General features: G+C 33.0%; 1 pseudogene; it reads right to left on the reverse strand.

Moving 5' to 3' along the window:
* The window catches only part of LOC134380899 (cyclin-O-like), a 161,528-nt pseudogene extending 145,827 nt beyond the window's left edge, over positions 1-15,701 (reverse strand).
* Positions 15,702-18,297: the final 2,596 nt, after the last annotated feature.

Genomic DNA, 18,297 nt, shown 5'->3' on the forward strand with positions numbered 1-18,297 from the left:
CCTCGAAAGCCCACCCAAGGTAGATGTGCTTCTGCGAAAGTTAAATAATTTTTTAGAGAAAGATCCCAGCAAGAAACTTTGAAGAGTACAGGAATGCCTAATAATAGTTGTCTTGTCCCACCAGCCAGAACCTTTCAAGGAAGCTGTCTTAAATGTTTCACGTTCTGGTAGCAGGTAAGTAAGCAGCCAAATAAGAGTTGTCCTATCTCTTGTCTTCTCCTCTGCCCCACAGTTTTGAGCCTAGCAAGGAGCACACCAGCAAATAATGATATTGGAAAAGGTTAGCAGACAGAGTAGAAAGGATCTCTTATCTCCTTCCAAACTGAAGACAAACAGGTACAATGAAAGAAAAGGCAAGATTCACCACTCCTCAGTCTGATGGTAATCACCTGGAAGACCCAGGTGCTATTTTCATAAATGTTTCTTTTGCTTTCCAGATTATGGATATAACCATTTCCATCATATAAAATTTATGGCATGCTGTTAGGGGAGAGGAAGAAAAATAAATAGCTGAAATTACCTAGTATCTTTCAGTATCCCCACCACATTTCACACACACGTAATTTAATGTAAAACATTATATTCTGCTTTCCTTTATTAAGAATATAGAGTTGCCTGGCTTGTTAGTTCAGTTGGTTAGAGTATAGTGCTGATAAAACTAAGGTCTGGGGTTCAAGCCCTGTACTGGCCAAAAAAAAAAAAAAAAAAAAATAGAATATAGAGTAATATTTAGGAGTCTGAGCTTTAAGTCAAATAAATCTTGGTTGAAATCATACATCAGCCATTTAACAGATGTATGTTCTTGGGCAAGTTAGTTAATTTCTCTAAGCCATAATTTTCTTATATATAAAATGATAATGATACTGATTACATTATTAAATTTTTGTGAAGATTAAAATGAGACAATACTTAAAAATATTTATCATAATGCCAGAAACTAAATTTTGACCAAAATTAATAGGTATTATTATTCACAAATTGCAAGAATTTTCCTACATTCTTAAATGAAGTTTGATGTTATTGAAAAGTGAAATTTTTAAAATAAAAGGCAAAATATTCCATGCCACAATTTTACTATAATAAAAATATTTTTATATGTTTTTAATTTTCTCTACAAAACGTCTTGTTTTTAAATATAGGTCAATATGTTTTTTGTTGGATATTTGCTCTGAATAATTTCAAGAAATAGAGTTACTATGTCAAAGGAAAAATCACGTTTCAAACGAGATGTAAAATATTTTACCTTACTATTGTTGTATTTTAAATTTTCAACAGCATTAACAAAATTATTTATTATTTCTGTATCACAAACACAGTAAACCTCAGTGTTTTCTTAGAAAATTTGTGTCTTCTATTTTATCGAAGATGTACAGTTTATTTATGGGGGATAATGAAACATCCCCCATCATTTTTTCTTATGCATTACAATGCAAGAATATGATACTTCAGTATATCTCATAACACAGCATAATTATTCCTAAAGTGTTCATAATGTCTGGCTTTGAACGGATTATATATCCCTAGAAATTTTTAAGATTGCATTTGAATTTTGTGAAAAGATTGAAAGTTCTATCTCCTAGCTGTGTAATAAATAACCTGACAAAGGTCCCTGTGAATGCACTTTAAATTCTAAATAAGTCTTTGGCCCATGAATTGCTTTAATAAAGTAACATTAATGTAGTAATGCTAGCCCTAATTTTTATGGCTTAGATCAACAATGATTTGACAATAGAATACCTTTACTTTTCCAAATTCATCCTATGGTTAAATTTCTACTATTTTCCTTGTATTTGCTATGGTAAATTTTGGAGTATGCTGCTCAGTTCAGTCCAAGAGAAACAGCTGTGAAAAGTGGAGTTAACAGACACCCTGCAGCTGTGTGAACTTTGTTTTCCACCACAGCATTCCTACTGAGGTATGCCCTCCCTAGACTTGTTCCAGACCACGGCCAAGAAGACTTAGGAAGTGTCGGGCCTTAAAAACTAATGCCACCTTAAGTGACATTACAAGCGGCACCATTATGGGCCCACAAGGACGTATTAATGTGGCAGCCTAAGGCGCCGGGAGGAAGTAGGGTGGGGGTGTCTGCAGGAACCTCGCCTTAGCCCTTATTGGCCAAATACGCGCTTCTATGCTGGAGGTTGCGATAGCTAGGCATTCAGACAGGATGCATGCTCCCTTGACCTTTAAGCTGATAAGATTATGTAAAAAAACCTCCCTTCCCCATTTGCCTTTAAAAGCAAGTGCTTGTGTGGCAATAAACGGAACTGCTCGACAGAACCCCTGCCGCGTCTGAGTGTCCTTTAACCGGGCTGTTTTTGGGGGGCCGGCGGCTGTGCTCACCTCTCTTCATGGCTCTCTTCCCCCGTCTCCTTCCAAAGGGGACAGGAGGGAAAGAGGAATCCTGGGCGTTCGCTTGCCCACCGAGGAGGTAGGAAGAACTTCGATGTACTGTATAGACATTTTTAAAAATTAAGAAAATATAGCACTAAAAACCATGAATATTTACACATTAATTTAACAAAATGTGCAATATTTATATATGAAATATCATAAAACACTAATGAAGAGAATCAAAGAAAACCTATATAAATTGAAAGACATATCATTCCACAAACAAAACATCTCAATATTGTTAAAATATCAATCATTCCCAAATGGATTGATTTAATCAATCCCAATCAACTCTCAGAAAGCTTTTTTGTTTGTTTGTTTTTGTACAACTCAAACTGAAATTATGAAAAGGCAGAGAAACTAGATTAGTCACTGCAATTTAGAAATAGAAGAAAACATTTGGAGGAATCTTATTGCCTATGTTTTTTGAAGCCTTGTTCAGAAAGGTCTTGCCCATTCCAATTTCATGAAGTGTTTCTCCCAAGTGTACGTTTAGTAGTTTCATATTTTAGGGTCTTAAATTTGTCTTTAATATATTTTAAGTTGATTTTTGTGTATGATGAGAGATAGGGGTCTTGTTTCAATCTTCTGAATGTGAATACCCAGTTTTCCCAGCCATTGAAGAGACTGTCCTTTCCCCAAAGTATACTCTTGGCACCTTTGTTGAAAATCAGTTGGCTGTAAATGCATAGATTTATTTCTGGGCTCTCTATTCTGTTACATTGGTCTATGTGTCTGTTTTTATGCCAGTGCCATGCTAATCCCACTTGTGGGTATATATCTAAAGGAAATGGAGTCGTTATGTTGAGGACATACCAGCACTCCCATCATTCACAATAGTAAAGTGATGAAATTAACATAAATGTTCATCAATAGATGAGTGGATAAAAAAATGTGGTATGTCTATACAATAGAACACTACTCAACTATAAGAAAGAAGGAAATCCTGCCATGTGAAGCAACGTGGATGAACCTGGAGATCGTTATGTTAAGTCAAGTAAGCCAGGCACAGAAAGACAAATACCATGTGATCTCACTCATATGACATGGGGGGGGGAGGTCAGTCAACAGGTACAAAGTCACAGCGAGATAGGAATAATAAGTTTTGGTGTTCCAGGGTGACAATATTTAATAATATTGTATTATACATTTCAAGGTAGCTAGAAAAGAGGATCTTGAGTGTTATCAATACAAAAAATGATAAATGTTTAGGTGATAGATATGCTAACTAGCCTGAATGGTTCATTATATAACATACGCAAGTATTAAAACAACACACTGTATCCATTGACATGTACAATTTTAAAAATAATAATAAAAATTCAAATTATTTTTTTTTAATGATTCTGCTTTCTATGGCCACAGTCAAAATTTTGAACACTGATCTGGTCAATGGCAAACTATCTCAACTGCCTTCCCTTCACCAGGCTTTTAATTGCTAAATTCTTTCCTAAACACTGGCAAGAGTAGTCATTTTTCCTTTTGTTCAATTTATCTATTCTCCTCTTAAAAGATAACATGGCATAAAAAAATGAGATTACTCATCACAAGTTTTATGATTTTCAGTATTGTCTCTTGAATACATTTTATATGACTCTGTCCTCTTGTCTTTAACATTTTTGTAAAATCAATTATTACCATGCCTTTAACTGTAGTCTCCTTTCAGAATAAATGAAATGATTTGTAAATCTCCTACTCATACATGAGCTACTTTTTTCAGCTGCAACACATTTAAAACTCATCCAGCCATCCAAAGTATTTTGGATCCTCCATTCCACACCCACCCCTAGCCACCCAAATAATATATCTCCACTTTTCTCTCTTAAGAGCACTATTAAATTTCACTTTCTCTTTTGAATGAGCTATTAATACAGAATGATCTAATCTATTCTAAATGCTAACTTTTTTCAATTAATTTCATTTTATATTTCCAAGTATATCATCTCTGTATTAGTCTCTTTCTGTTGCTGGTAACTGAATACCTGAACTTGGGTAATTTATAAGGAAATGAAATTTATTTCTTGTAGTTTTGGAGACTGGGAAGTCCATGGTGCAGGTGGTGTATCTGGTGAGGGTTGTCTTCTTGATGGAGACTTTCTACAGCAATTTAGGACATCACATGGTGAGAATGGCAAGGGCTAAAGAGATAAATTTAACATTTGCTCTTCTTATAAAGCTATGCCCACGAGAACTCATTAGACCATGAATGTTGGATCAGTCCATTCATGAGGGCACAGTCCCTGAAATCCAATAACCTCTCAAAGGCCCCCCCTTTTGAATATGATAATCAGATTTCCCACCCTCTTAACACTGCTACAATGGGGGTCAACTTTCTAATATGTGAAATTTGGGGGACACATTGGACTCATAGCAATCTCCATCCTTAATTTCCATTGTTACATGTTTCTATCACAAGTGAAATCTTAATTTACTTCATTTATAAATTTCATTGTCTAAAGGAGTTAATGTGATTAAATTTTTTTCTACTTTACTACACAATTATAAATTATTCTTAATGCATTATTTTAGAGTAGCCAAAAACTATTTAGTTCTTGAGATATGGCAGATATTACCTTTGTCTCATTGTTTTCTTAGGGGGCACTAAGAATACGTATACATACTAAGGTTATACTATTCCTTTCTGAAAGAGTAAATAATAAAGTAAAAGCAAAAAGAAAATGTGATTATTTGTAGTATTATAATTTGTTCAGTTTATACTAAAGAAGTCATTTAAAATTTAAATGAAATAAAATATATCAGGAATTTTTCAAAAAGTAAATTCAAGAAAAAATCGATGTCAGTTAATTTTGGCTTAAACTAAAGTGATGATACATGATTAATAGTCATAGCATAGTTTGGACATACCATGATTCTGCCAGAGGTGCAACAGCGACATGAGAAAATGGAATTTATGAATATTAATGGTAGGTGTCAAAAAAAGAGATTATTTTTCTTGATTAAAAGAGGGATAATGGGACAGCAATCAAACAAAAGTATAGGAAACGAGTAACCACCTCAGGATTGGGAATGAACCACTAATTATAAAGGGAAATGAAATTTTATAAAAATAATGATAAAATTTAATATTTAAAAAATAGTTTTAAAAACAGTTTTAAAACATTTTCTGGAAAAAAAAAAAAGCTAAACCCATGCCAATAACATTGGACTTCAGAAGAAAAATAAAGTGGACAAGTCTACATTATGATCAACTAGCATGTAAAGGAAAATAAAATGATAATTATGTCTTGAATTTGCTATTCAGTTACATTACAGTTCAACAGGTGATACTATTTTAAATTAATTATTAAATGTAACTGTAATAAATGAATAAATACCACAAAATATAACTATTCAATCTTGTATGACATATAAAATGCAAGATAAAATAAAATAATTTTTAAAACATACGGCATTTAAAATTTCTAAAATATGTAAACATTGATAATTACAGAGTCTGATTACTTTAAGACATTTTTTAAAAGAGCAGTTTTAGGTTCACAGCCAAATTAAGAGGACAGTACAGAGATTTTTTTTGATAAAATGATGATTAACTAAGAAAATCTGTCAATATCTTTCACCATGTAAAAATATCAAAGGGAAAATAAGTCATATGATCTCATTCATGAGATGATTGGGAATTAAAAGGACCATTTCGTTTATGTGATCAAGAATGATCAGCAATTACTTTGGAATTAATTATGTTTTGCTTTTCTCCCCTCTGTTTACTATTTTTTTAATTATCCACTTTGATTTTTCTCAGATTCATTGTTTTGTTTTACTGCAGTATCTCCACATATTGTTTCAGAGAATACTGGTGAATAAACTTTGAGTCCTTGAAAATATGAAAATATTTATGTTGGTAGCTCACTGAATTATATAGTAAGGAATTCTAGGGTCAACTTATGTTTCCTGAAAACTTTTGTAGGCATTATTTTCTGTTGTCATCATCAATGGTTTTTATATCTAAAAATAACTGACATACTTCTAATTCTAATTTTTTATGGATAATGTTTTATTTTTTATTTTTTTAAAAATTTAATCTTGGCACTGAAATGTTTCTAAGATGTGATTGTTTTAGTTTAATAATTGATCATTCTTCAGCATTAGCACATGCTCTATTGTTGTTCTTTCTCTTTTCTCTTGTGAATTCTAATTGATTAATATTAGAATTTTTGGATATATCCCCCCTTTTTTCCTAACTTTTCTCAATTTTTTTAATATATTTTTAAAGTTGAACTAATTTCAAGCAGGATTCTCAGCTCAGTTTTCCAGATCACTAATTTTCTCTTCAGCATTGTCCATTCAGCGATTCAGTGTCTTTATTTTTTTTTCTCTCTTTTTCCTTAAAATTAATAACCAACATATCTTACAATTTTCTAACAGATGTAATACTTTTTTATTGTGTTAGAAATGTTGAATCTATAACTCCCTTGAGAGAACAATATTTTATAGAAAAAGATAGACTTTTATAACTAAGAATTGAAAAATGATCCATGAGTTGGCCTTGGAATGTGAAGAATTTTAAGACATTAAAAAACCAATTAATTTGACCTAAAATTTTATTTTAATATATGAAAAATATAGTGTGTTTGTACTTTACAATGTATATCTTGCAGTCTAACCATGTTTTTTCAATAATAGATAACATTATTTTAAAGAAAAGAGTGTGTCATAATTTAAAAATCATAATTCTTTTGTTCTATGTGGCATATAAAATAATGGTGAATCATAGTTTCAATTAAATAATACATTCAGAGAAAATGTAATGATAGAGGACAGCCATATACTTAAAAGTGTGATGTAATGTTTTGAACTTTGCAATTACAGTATGCTTAATTTATGTAAGTAGTAATCACTTGGTTCATATGCAGTGCTGCTCTTGATATATTTGATCTTGTTTTATTGTTGTGCTTGCACCATGTCAAAAGGGTTATTACAACTGTACTTCAAAGAGTTTTTATATAGTCTTCTCATGTAAGTAAAATTATTGATCTCTTTATATTACTCAGCAGTCTCTGTTAATAGGCCAAAATCATAAGTATGTGAATTAGACCACAGAACATTTATTTTGTGTAAGAGTGATACTTTGAGGAAGGCTGAAATTTTGAAATCTCTTATTTTGCTTCTGATCCAGCAGTCTATTTGAACTTAACCAGATGAAACACATGCTTTGCTTACACTTTAACATAACCCTATTCACCCTCCCTGCAAACAGGTAAAACATTTAATTCTAAAGAATTTCTTTTTTCTAGTGTCTTAGTCCTGTCTTAGTTCTTCTGTTTTGTTATAACAGAATATCTGAGACTGGGTGATTTATAAAGAACAGAGGTTTATTTGGCTTACGATTCTGGGATGGTTGCATCTGGCACAGGCCTCAGGCTACTTCTACTCCTGGTGGAATGTGGCAGGCAGCCGGTGGGTACAAGCAAAGCACCTGGTGAGAGGAAGCGAGAGAGAGAGGGAGAGAGAGAGAGAGAGAGAGAGAGAGGAGAGAGAGAGAGAGAGGAGAAAGAGAGAGGAGAGAGAGAGAGAGAGAGAGAGAGAGCGCGCGCGCGCGCGCCAGGGTCTTTTTAAACAATCAGCTCTCGTGGGAACTAATAGAGCGACAACTCACTCATTAATCCCTCCTCCCCCAGGGAGAGCATTAATCCATCCATGAGGGATCTGTCCCCATGACTCAATCAGTTTCCAACACTGCCACATTGGAGATCAAATTTCCACATGAGTTTGGAGGGGACAACACATCCAAACTTTTATCATCTAGTTTTATTATTCTGATCCATTATCCACAGAGCATAAAATCATCTCCAGGCCTCCCCTTCTTCTTCCTTGATCAAATAAGGGTACACTGGAATTGTAAATGTCCGGGTAGGAAAATGACTCCAGATAAGTAATCTCAGGTGCAAACACTGCTGGCACTGCATGTGGTAAAGCCCCCAGATTTGACACAAACAAGAATCTTTATAAAACAGCTTACTTCTTGCACTCTATTCAGGTTGTTGTCTAGGGAACTCTGACTAATTTCAGTCTCCCTGCAGGAGCCTGAATCTAACACTAGAAATTAAAAAACAGTAGACGATCAGCCCTGCTTTACAGTCAATTTTAGAAATTAACATCAGTGAAGTTGCCACATGTGCCTAGTGGTGAGATTTAATTGTTCAAAAATGGAGGCTGGTGGTCAATAATCATCTGATCCTGGTAAAATGGTATACTGTGTTAGATAAACACACCAGTAGAAAAAGGTGTTCAAGGTAAGAGGCAATGTCAGATGGCCTTCATAAATAGCTCTCTGTGACTTAATTTGTCTTTCTTATAGACCTAATTTGTGTTCAGTGCATTGTGCCATAAATAAATGTTTTCTGAGACCATTGCTTATAGTACAAACAATCACCGCCATGTCAACATCCAGACATAACAGAAGGTTGTGGTTATGTTTCCTCTTACATACCTCAGTAGGATTCTGGTCACTTCCATTCTCTCAAGCTGCCTTATGGCTCATTCTCTGGGTACCTTGCCTCCACCCAAGCCAATGACAGGGCTCTGTTCCTGTTCTTTATCACCTTTATTTTAGGCAAGAAATTCTAGAATAACACAGATGTCCGTGCTTTCCATTAGCTTCTCTTCGACTTCCCTTCCTTATCTGCTAGCTTCCAGCATCTTTCCCATACCTACTGTGTTCTCAATTCTAGCTTAGTATTGGGACAGATTTGGTAAATGACTTCTCAAGCATGAACTCATATTTTTGGCTTCTTCCCAGGGGCTGATATTTGTGTTATGGCATTGCTTCAGCTACCACTCCACTCATTTTCCCTCCTCTAATCATTGTCTATTTGCTCCCAAACACTAGTGGTTCTATTGTGAGGGAGTTACAATGACAGATTTCACATAAATTCAGAGTTATGACAATGGCTGAGAACATCAAAGTGCACTCTCTGAGGACATTGCAAGGAAAGGGGTGGTAAGCAGGGCATCCAGGCCTTGCTCATTTTGTCCAGTATATTGTGTCCGATAAGAACTCTAGATTACACAGCAAATTAACAAGAATACACAACATAGAAGACTATAACATCTCATTTCCTACAAATATAATCTTTTTTGAGATGATTGCCTTCAGGATAGTGGTGGCAAACAGAAAGAGCAATTAAGGAAGCTGACAGAAATATTAGCAAAAACAGAATAATCTTTGCTTCAGAATAAGATGTAGGTTTGCCGTTTTATCACTCTTATACTCATTTTAGGTTGTTTCTCTGTATGTGTTATACTCAAAAAAATTAAACTTGTTACTTTAAAAAATTTGGTTCACACAGAAGTTGCTTAAATAGCACTGAGTGTTCCTGTATGCCTTTTTATAAAGTTCTTCCCAGTGACAACCTCTTATATAACCAGAGTACAATTATCAAAACAAGGAAATTAACATTTAGTGACTACAATACTATTAGTATAATACTGTTAGTTAAACTGCAAACATTATTCAGATTTGATCAGTATTTACATACACTTTTTTCTTTCCTTCTTTCTCTGTCCCCCCACCCCACTGTATAGTTCTATGGAATTTTATATACATAAGTTCACAACCACTAGCACAAAGGGGATACAGAAGAACTCAGTCACCCAAAAGAATCTCCCTTGGGCACCCTTTTTGTGGTTACACCGTACCTTCAATCCTATGCCTGACAACTAGCAACTACACATTTGATGTTCATTATTAAAGTTTTGCCATTTCAAGAATGTTACATAGATGGAAACATGCAGTACATAAACTTTTGAAATAGCTTTGTATTTCTCTAGGGTAAATACACAGGAATAAGAATGCTTAATTGTGTAGTAAGTGTGTGTTTAACTTTATGAGAAATGCCAAAGAGTTTTCCAGAGTGATTATACTCTCACCAACAATAAGAGAGTTTCCTTTGCTCTGCCACCTCCTCAGCACTTGGTATCATCAGTAGTGCTTAGTTTAGCCATTAAAATAGGTGTGGAGTGATAGTTCATAACGACTTTAACTTAAATTTTCCTAATGTCTAATGATGTTGAACATGTTTTCATATGTTTATTTGCCATCCTTATATCCTCTTTGAACAAATTCATTTTTGTAGTAAAATTTTTATCCAAAAAATGTCTCAAAGTGCAATGTCAAATAATAAGTAAGATACTTATTACTCCAGTGAATACAAACACCATATTTATTAGGCATTCCAAAATGAATTATAATTCATTTAATAATTTCAGATAAAAGTACATTTATGGCAAATAATGCAATGAAATGTGGAAAACTCTGCTTAATATTTTGTATTATTTAGCAAGTGTAAAAAGATTTATAGCTATTCAGCACTGGAACACACCATCATATTTTCACGTGATTTTGAGTAAACTAAATTTTTGAAAACTAATATTTGAGCTAATGTTAATTTTCTTCTCCTGTTGTTTTTGATTACATGCCGTAAGATTCCAATAGTGAGAATGATAACTCTGGCGGGTTTAGTTTGGGTATATAGTCAATAATTTGGATTTAAATGACACAAAATGTATTTATTATTAAATATTTATTCAGTTAGATATTTGCTTGTTAGAGACTAATATTTTAAAATCAAATCTTAAATATAAAAGTTGCTATGGCATCTAACACTATGAAAAAAACCAAAAGAAAACATAACAACAACAACAACAACAACTCTTAAATTACTCCCTGGTTTAAAATCAAAAGATTTCTGTTTTTTTCTACCCATTATCAGTTAGTTATTGTAATATTATTGGCTCTCCTTAACTTTTCACAGTAAAGTATGAAACAGCATTTTTATACATGGAAGCTGTTAGAACAAAAAAAGGAAGTATTAATAAGGTAAATGTAGATTGTGAAAAAGGAAAATTGTCTTTATGGAATAGAGAAGCTGGACAAATTTACCAAAATGAAATCAATGAAGAACAGTCTTCATGAGGAAAAAAAAAAAAAATAGGGGTCAAAAGGAAACAGGGCAAATTTATCAGCTATGACAGGACCAGAGTAAGCAAAGAAAGGACAAAATCATCTCCATCTAGAAATGGGGTAAAGTCTCATGGGTTGACGACACTAGAATTTGTTCAAGAAGAATGAATAGCAACTTTTTTTAGGTAGAAAAGATGGTATGGTAGGCGGCATAATGCTTCCTAAACATGTTCATGCCCTGAACTATAGACATGTCATCTTAACTGGCAAAACAGACTTTGCAAATGTTATTACTTTAATAACCTAAGATGGAAATTATATTGACATCTATATTATACAAAGGGACCTGATGTAACAAGAAGTTCAGGGAGCAGCAGAAATGTTACCGCCAAAGAAGGAGATGTAACAATGAAGGCTGGATTGTTGCAGGGCCACAAGTTAAGTAATGCAGACATCTAGAAGCTGGAAAGACAAGAAAAGAAATTCTCTCTAGAGCCTCCAGAGGAAATACAACCCAGCTGACCCATTTTTGAGTTTTTCAGAATTGTAAAGTAATAATCTGTGTGGATTTAAGCTACTGAGTTTGTGATAGTTTGGTACAGATAGCAATAGAAAACTAATACAGATGGGAAAGGACATCCTGAGGAGAATCTGCAAAATATAAAGACTTGATATGTGGCCTATTCAGAGAATGAAGGGAAGTTTGGAGTGTTTTAGAAACTTAAAAGGGCTGTGAAAGAGACTTGAATAAATCAAGACAGGTAAGATTACTTAAAGCCAGATAAAGGGCCTTATGTGTATTTTTAAAGCAGATTTCTATGGTAGAAAATAATTCTGGCGTTAATGAGATGGAAACACTGCAGGTATGAGACCAAGAAGAATTTTATATTGTATATTATTTTATTATAATCTGTCCATATTAGCCCTTCACAAATTCTTAAATTAGATGAGTACAAGAGGATAAGTTTAGTTAACTCTAATAATATTCTTTACCATGCTTTATTCTTTGCTCATAATGATTCCTCATTTCCTCTTCTTTTATGTAAAAATGAGCATAAGAAATCATTATGATAAGAATAGCAGTGTACTGTAATTTCTCCTAGGGAGCTTACCATATGGTACCTGTCTTTTTGTTATTTAATTGAACTTGATCTGTTAAATATCAGGCTTGTAAGGGCTCATATGTCATACTCATTAAAGTGTCATATTCTTTAAAAAATTGTATCCCAAGGAGACATATGTACCTTTGATAAGACAAGAAACAGTTTTATGCTCTACAACTTAGAAGTAAAAATTCAATAATAAAAGTTATTTTAAAATAGTACTACAGATAATTTTTGCCTACTCCATCTTTGTTTTAATAATTCATGTGAAAAAAGGTAGTTGATTATAGATATATGCAGTTAGGTATTTAATTTTTCTACCTATAATACCAAACAGCTTAAAAATTTCACTGCCAAAGGACACAAAGGTAAATAGGATTAATGCCCATTAATAATCGTAATGCCCATTAATAATCGAAGACATGCAATTTAACACAAACTTGAGATGTTATTTTATTCTGACTAAAGTAGAAATTTTTTAAAAGCTAATTTGAGAAATATTTCAGTGATGTTAGTATAAATATTCACTTCAAGAATTTACAAACTACATATTTTTGTTAAGCAAAATCGCATTATACAACAGGAGGAATAAGTCTTGTCTGTTCTCATTGACATAATAATGAACTTATTGTAGTATTAACAATTCAACAAATTATATTATTCCTTTTCTACTTTTTCTAGCAAAATTAAACAAAAGCAAAAAAGTATATTATCACAAAGATATTACTTAATAACATATAAGCAAAATTTAAAAGTTTAAATAATCTAATCAACTAACAGTGTTAAATCATAGTATGGCACTAAATTATTATACATATATGTAATATAATAATTATGAAGAACATTTACAAAAAGGAAAGTGGTTCAGTGTAGGTGAAATGGAAGTATCAGAATACTGCGAGGATACTTCAAAAAGTTCATGGAGAAATGGAATTAAAAGATAATATGAATCTTTCCATGTACCTTTTGAAGACCCCCCTCACATAAAAACTATGGCAACAAAACTGTTTATGTGTAGATTTTCATATGCCAAAATGAAGTGAAATCATGATGGTAGAATTGTTTTTTATTTTCTTTTACAGTTTTAGGTAGAATATATTTTTTAAACTCAATGAAATTTTATGTAAAATTAAAAGTGATTATCTTTACAGTGTAAACTTGAGATTTATCTTAAAAATTCTGGTTTGAAAAACTAAATAATAGTCATTAAAATATACAGAAAACTGAGACAAAACTTCCATCCTTAATTGTCTAAATAGTTTTTAGACCTTGCATTAAATTTAGGACAAGCTATATTGAAACAATATCCTGAAATGTTTCTGTATAAAGAAATGACTGTTCCTTATTTAGGTATAACACTACCCTGATCCTATAACCTGTTTTCCTGAAATTCAGGAAAAAGATTTTGGTTTTCCTACAGTAATCGACAGGGTGGCTGGGGACATATGAAGAGACCAATATGGTCTGAGAAGGTTTAATCTACATCCAGCCAATTTGGTTTTCTAAGTATCTGCTATTCATAATAATAATAATTTCTCTTCTTGTATTGCATTTATGCTACTTATTCCATTTTCTATTCTTATCGAATTGGGTTAGAACATTTAGAATATTCTAAATGTATTGTGTTGATAAGAGAAACTAATGTCTTCCTCCTGATTTTGTTGTTCATGACTTTAGTGTTTTACTTTTATTATGGTGCATAATTAAATTTTGGTAGAGATTCTTTACCATATTTGCACATTTTTCTTATAGTCTAATTTTCTTAAAATTTTCTGTGAAATATTGACTGAATTTCATCAAATAGTTTCTGTAATTAGTGTTTATAACATAATTCTTTGATTAATTTGTATTAGTAGGATACCTAGAAGAAAAAACATTTTGATAAAAAATGCACAATTTTAGTTATGTACAACCATGATCAATGATCTAAGATCTAAGATCAACTAAACCTTATTTGATCATGGTTGATTATTTTATTTAAACACTGTTGACTTCAATTTGCAGTTATTTTACTTAGTGTTTTTGTATTTAAGCTCATAACTAAAATTTCTTTATACATTCTACGTGTTGTATTTGCCAACTTGTGATGTTAACCTAATGATGGATTAATATTTTTCTGTGGGCTGTAAACATTTACAAAGCATTGACCATTTCTGTACTTTGAAGCTTAACTACAATTAAAAAAAAAAAAAAAGCCCCAATCAAACAAACAAACAACTCATATGGGCCTTGTACCTTATTTATTAATGTTAATTTTAAAAGCCTGTCTGGTGGGGGATATGGTTGTTATTATATGTTAAGGTGCTCAACCTCTTTTTTGCATCACCTTTTGTCTTTTTTTGTCATATATAGATATGTGAAAGGGGATTTATTATCCATTTGCTCTAAATTTCCAAGCGTTATTATATTTCTGTTAGCCTTTATTCTGTTGTGATTACATAATCTTTCTTCCCTCAATTATTTCTTTATTTTGATTTAATTATTTTTCTTTGCTTACCTATTAAGTATTTGTCTATTTTATTTATCTATACAGAGCACTTTTAATTTCAGTATTTAAAAATCTATTAATTCTACTGTTCAGTTTAATTGCATCTTCCTACTTTTGTGTTTTGTATTATTGAGCTTAATTTGCATGCATCTTTTATTCTTCCTGCTAAAATATTATTAGCATTATTATTAGCAATATTATTAGCATTATTATTGCTGACTGTGAAAATCTGCATAAGAGAGCGTGTGGAACTGGGTTCTCAAGTCCTTGAGAAATGTTCACAGTGTAGGATACATGGTTTGTGGTGCTTAGGGAAGGTGGGGTGAAATTGCATGCAAACTCAGTAATTTGGGAATAGTTTTGACTCTACAGTGAAGTTCATGATGAAGAGTTGAAACCTCTTGATTTCCCATGTTTCAGCCAACCAAACAAACAAAATGTTAACATCTTCTCTAACTCCCTAAGCTGCAACATTAAATGCAAAATCTCTGCTTAGTTGTCCCATGTCAATAAATTTGGCCTGATCCAACTTTATATTCCTTCCACCATTATCTCACACCCTTAATATCCATTCTCATACATGTTCTTCAGATTTCTGCTTGCATGAATTAGAAAACTCAAGTAGTCCTTTTGAAGTGTAATGCACCTACTCATGAGTCACAGTTTGTACCTCACTTTTAGGGGCCTGCTTGTACTTGAGTCTAGGTATAGGTCTAGAAGCAAAGAGGGGTGTGGTAGCATGGCCTGGAGAAGAATTAGCATTGTCTCGCTTGGTAACTGCTTTAGGGGATGCCATTACTTCTACTGTAGGCAATGCAGAGTTAATCTCTTCAGACAGAGGTAGAAAGGCCACCTCTAAGGATCGAGGGCAGGGAGGAGTTCAATTCTGGCAATGAAGACTCATTGAAATTTAGGGAATCAATTTTCCTAGCCTTATCAAGGTCTTCCCACACATCCCCATTCCATCTTTCAAGAGCCTATTCTTTCCCAACCAATGCCCTCACATTAACAGTAGATACACTGTGATGCTGAGAGCTCAACTTTCATTGTAGTTTAGCCAATTGCTTGACAAGGGCTTGTATTTGATTTCTGGCAATTTCAGCCGTGTGGGCAATGAAGAGAAGATTCCAACTCAGAGCAAACTTGGAAACTTTTAGATCATCTATGTCGCACTGAGCTGAGAATTCAAATTCCTGAGCTGTTCCTTTTCTTTTGTCAGTTTTTCAAGCAATGCTTTGAACAACCAATCAACTTCACTATATTCCTTATTTTTTCACAAATATTCAAAGGTATCATGTATAGCATCACTAAATTCCTTGCCTGTTACATGTGGTGATTTAGAGGTATCAAATGCACTCATTTAGCATTTATCTACAAACAGTTCACACCAGGGACTATCAGTGTTCTCTACATTATTAGAAATTTAGCTATTAACATTTTTAGGTCTTAAACCCCAAAACCAATTAAAGAAATTCACCTTTAAATTCTGTTTCTACAGAACCACTCCTGGTACCAAAATCTGTATTAGTCAGTGTTCTCCAGAGAGACAGAACCAACAGGTTACATATATAGATATGTGAAAGGGGATTTATTAGGGGAATTGACTCACACAACTATAAAGGCTTGAAGTCCCACAATAGACTGTCTGCAAACTGGATACCTGTAACATGGCTCTGAAAGCCTCAGAACCAGGGAGGCCAATGGTATAATGTAATTAATTGTCAGTCCAAGTACAAGGCCTAAGAGCCCAGAGGTGCCACTTATGTAAGTCCTGGAAACCAAAGGCTGAAGAGTCTTGAGTTCTGATGTCCACAGATAGGAGAGAAGAGTGTATCCCAACTCTGGTGGATGGAGAGAAAAATTCACCTTTCCTCATTTTTGTTCTCTCTGGGCCCTCAGCAGATTGGATCATACCTGCCCTTATTGAGGGCGAACCTTTTCCATGGAGTCCACTTAGGCCCACATGCTAATCTCCTCTGGAAACACCCTCACAGATACACATCAAAATAATGTCTTACCAGGTTTCTAGGTCTTCCATAATCTATTCAGGGTGACACCTAAAATTAACTAGCACATCTCTATATTGTGTTTTTGGTATTAGGGTTTTCTTTCTCTTTTGTATGTTGACAATTTTTTTACTGATGTTTTCATTGTTTCTGAAATTTTACTCAGACTTAGGATTTACCTATATCCTGGTTATATAGGAATTCATCCATGTTTTCTTCTCATACTGAAATAGTTTCCTTTTTAAAAAAATAGATCCAAAATTTATTTTAAGATTATTATTTTGCATAGTGTGAGTATGAATTTAGTTCTCTCTCTATCTTTTTCAAAACAGTGAACTGATTGTTCCAGAAACATTTATGACAAAGTCCATCTTTGCTCCAGTATTTTGAGATTTCACTTTATAATAAACTGAAGTTTACTGTGTGCACTTGTATGTATTTCTATTATGGAATTACATTTTAATTCTGTTTCACTGGTCTTTCTGCATGCACCAATACACACTGTTTTAATTATAAGGTTTATATAGTATGTTTTATATATGACAAGGCTAGTTCCTCCTCTACATCACAGTTTTCTTTTTAGTATTTTTCTAGTTATTTTTGTATGTTTATTTTTCCATATGATTTCAGTATCTACTTGTCTAGTTCTATAAAGGAACCTGTCAACACTTATATTTAGATTGCATTAAAATTATAAATTAACTTATGGAGAACTAAGCTCTGTTCTGCCAAGTTGAACCATCTTTCTAGTTATAACATCTTATCATCTGAAAACATAAATAGTTTTACTATTTGCTTTCTGATTCTTATGCCTCAAAATTGTTTATTTTGCCTAATTGACTCGGCTAACTTCCACTAGTAGTTGAATATTAGAGGGGAAAGTGGAATACCTTTTCTCTTGTCTTATTGGAAATATCACTAGTGTTTCTATATTAAGTAAATTACTGGTTTTAGGACTACAGTTATATAAAACTCCTTGTTTTATGTTAAGAAACTAAACATCAATTAATATTTCCTTGAGTTTTTTTTTCCCCCAAGAACTGGTTATAAATTTTGTGAAGATCTTTTCATTATCTATGGAGAAAATTATCAAAATTTTCACCTTAGTTCTATTAATATGGTGGGAAGAAAGAGTTAATTTGGCAGATCTGACTGCTTTATCCTTCAGAAGCCTTGTGTATAAGATTGGGCTTTGGCTGTTGCTGAGAACTTTGATTTGGGGAGGATTAATGGATAAGAGTGGCTCATTGCACCTAACCTGTTTGTACAGACAATGTTGTTTATGATGAACTTTTTCTTTCCTTGTAAAAGTCTGGACTTTTTTTTCTTTCTGAAACATAATTTATAATTTATTATACATATTTGTGGGGTACAAAGTTTACTATT

The sequence above is a fragment of the Cynocephalus volans genome, chromosome 6 (genome assembly GCF_027409185.1).
Source record: "Cynocephalus volans isolate mCynVol1 chromosome 6, mCynVol1.pri, whole genome shotgun sequence".
Lineage (NCBI taxonomy): Eukaryota > Metazoa > Chordata > Mammalia > Dermoptera > Cynocephalidae > Cynocephalus > Cynocephalus volans.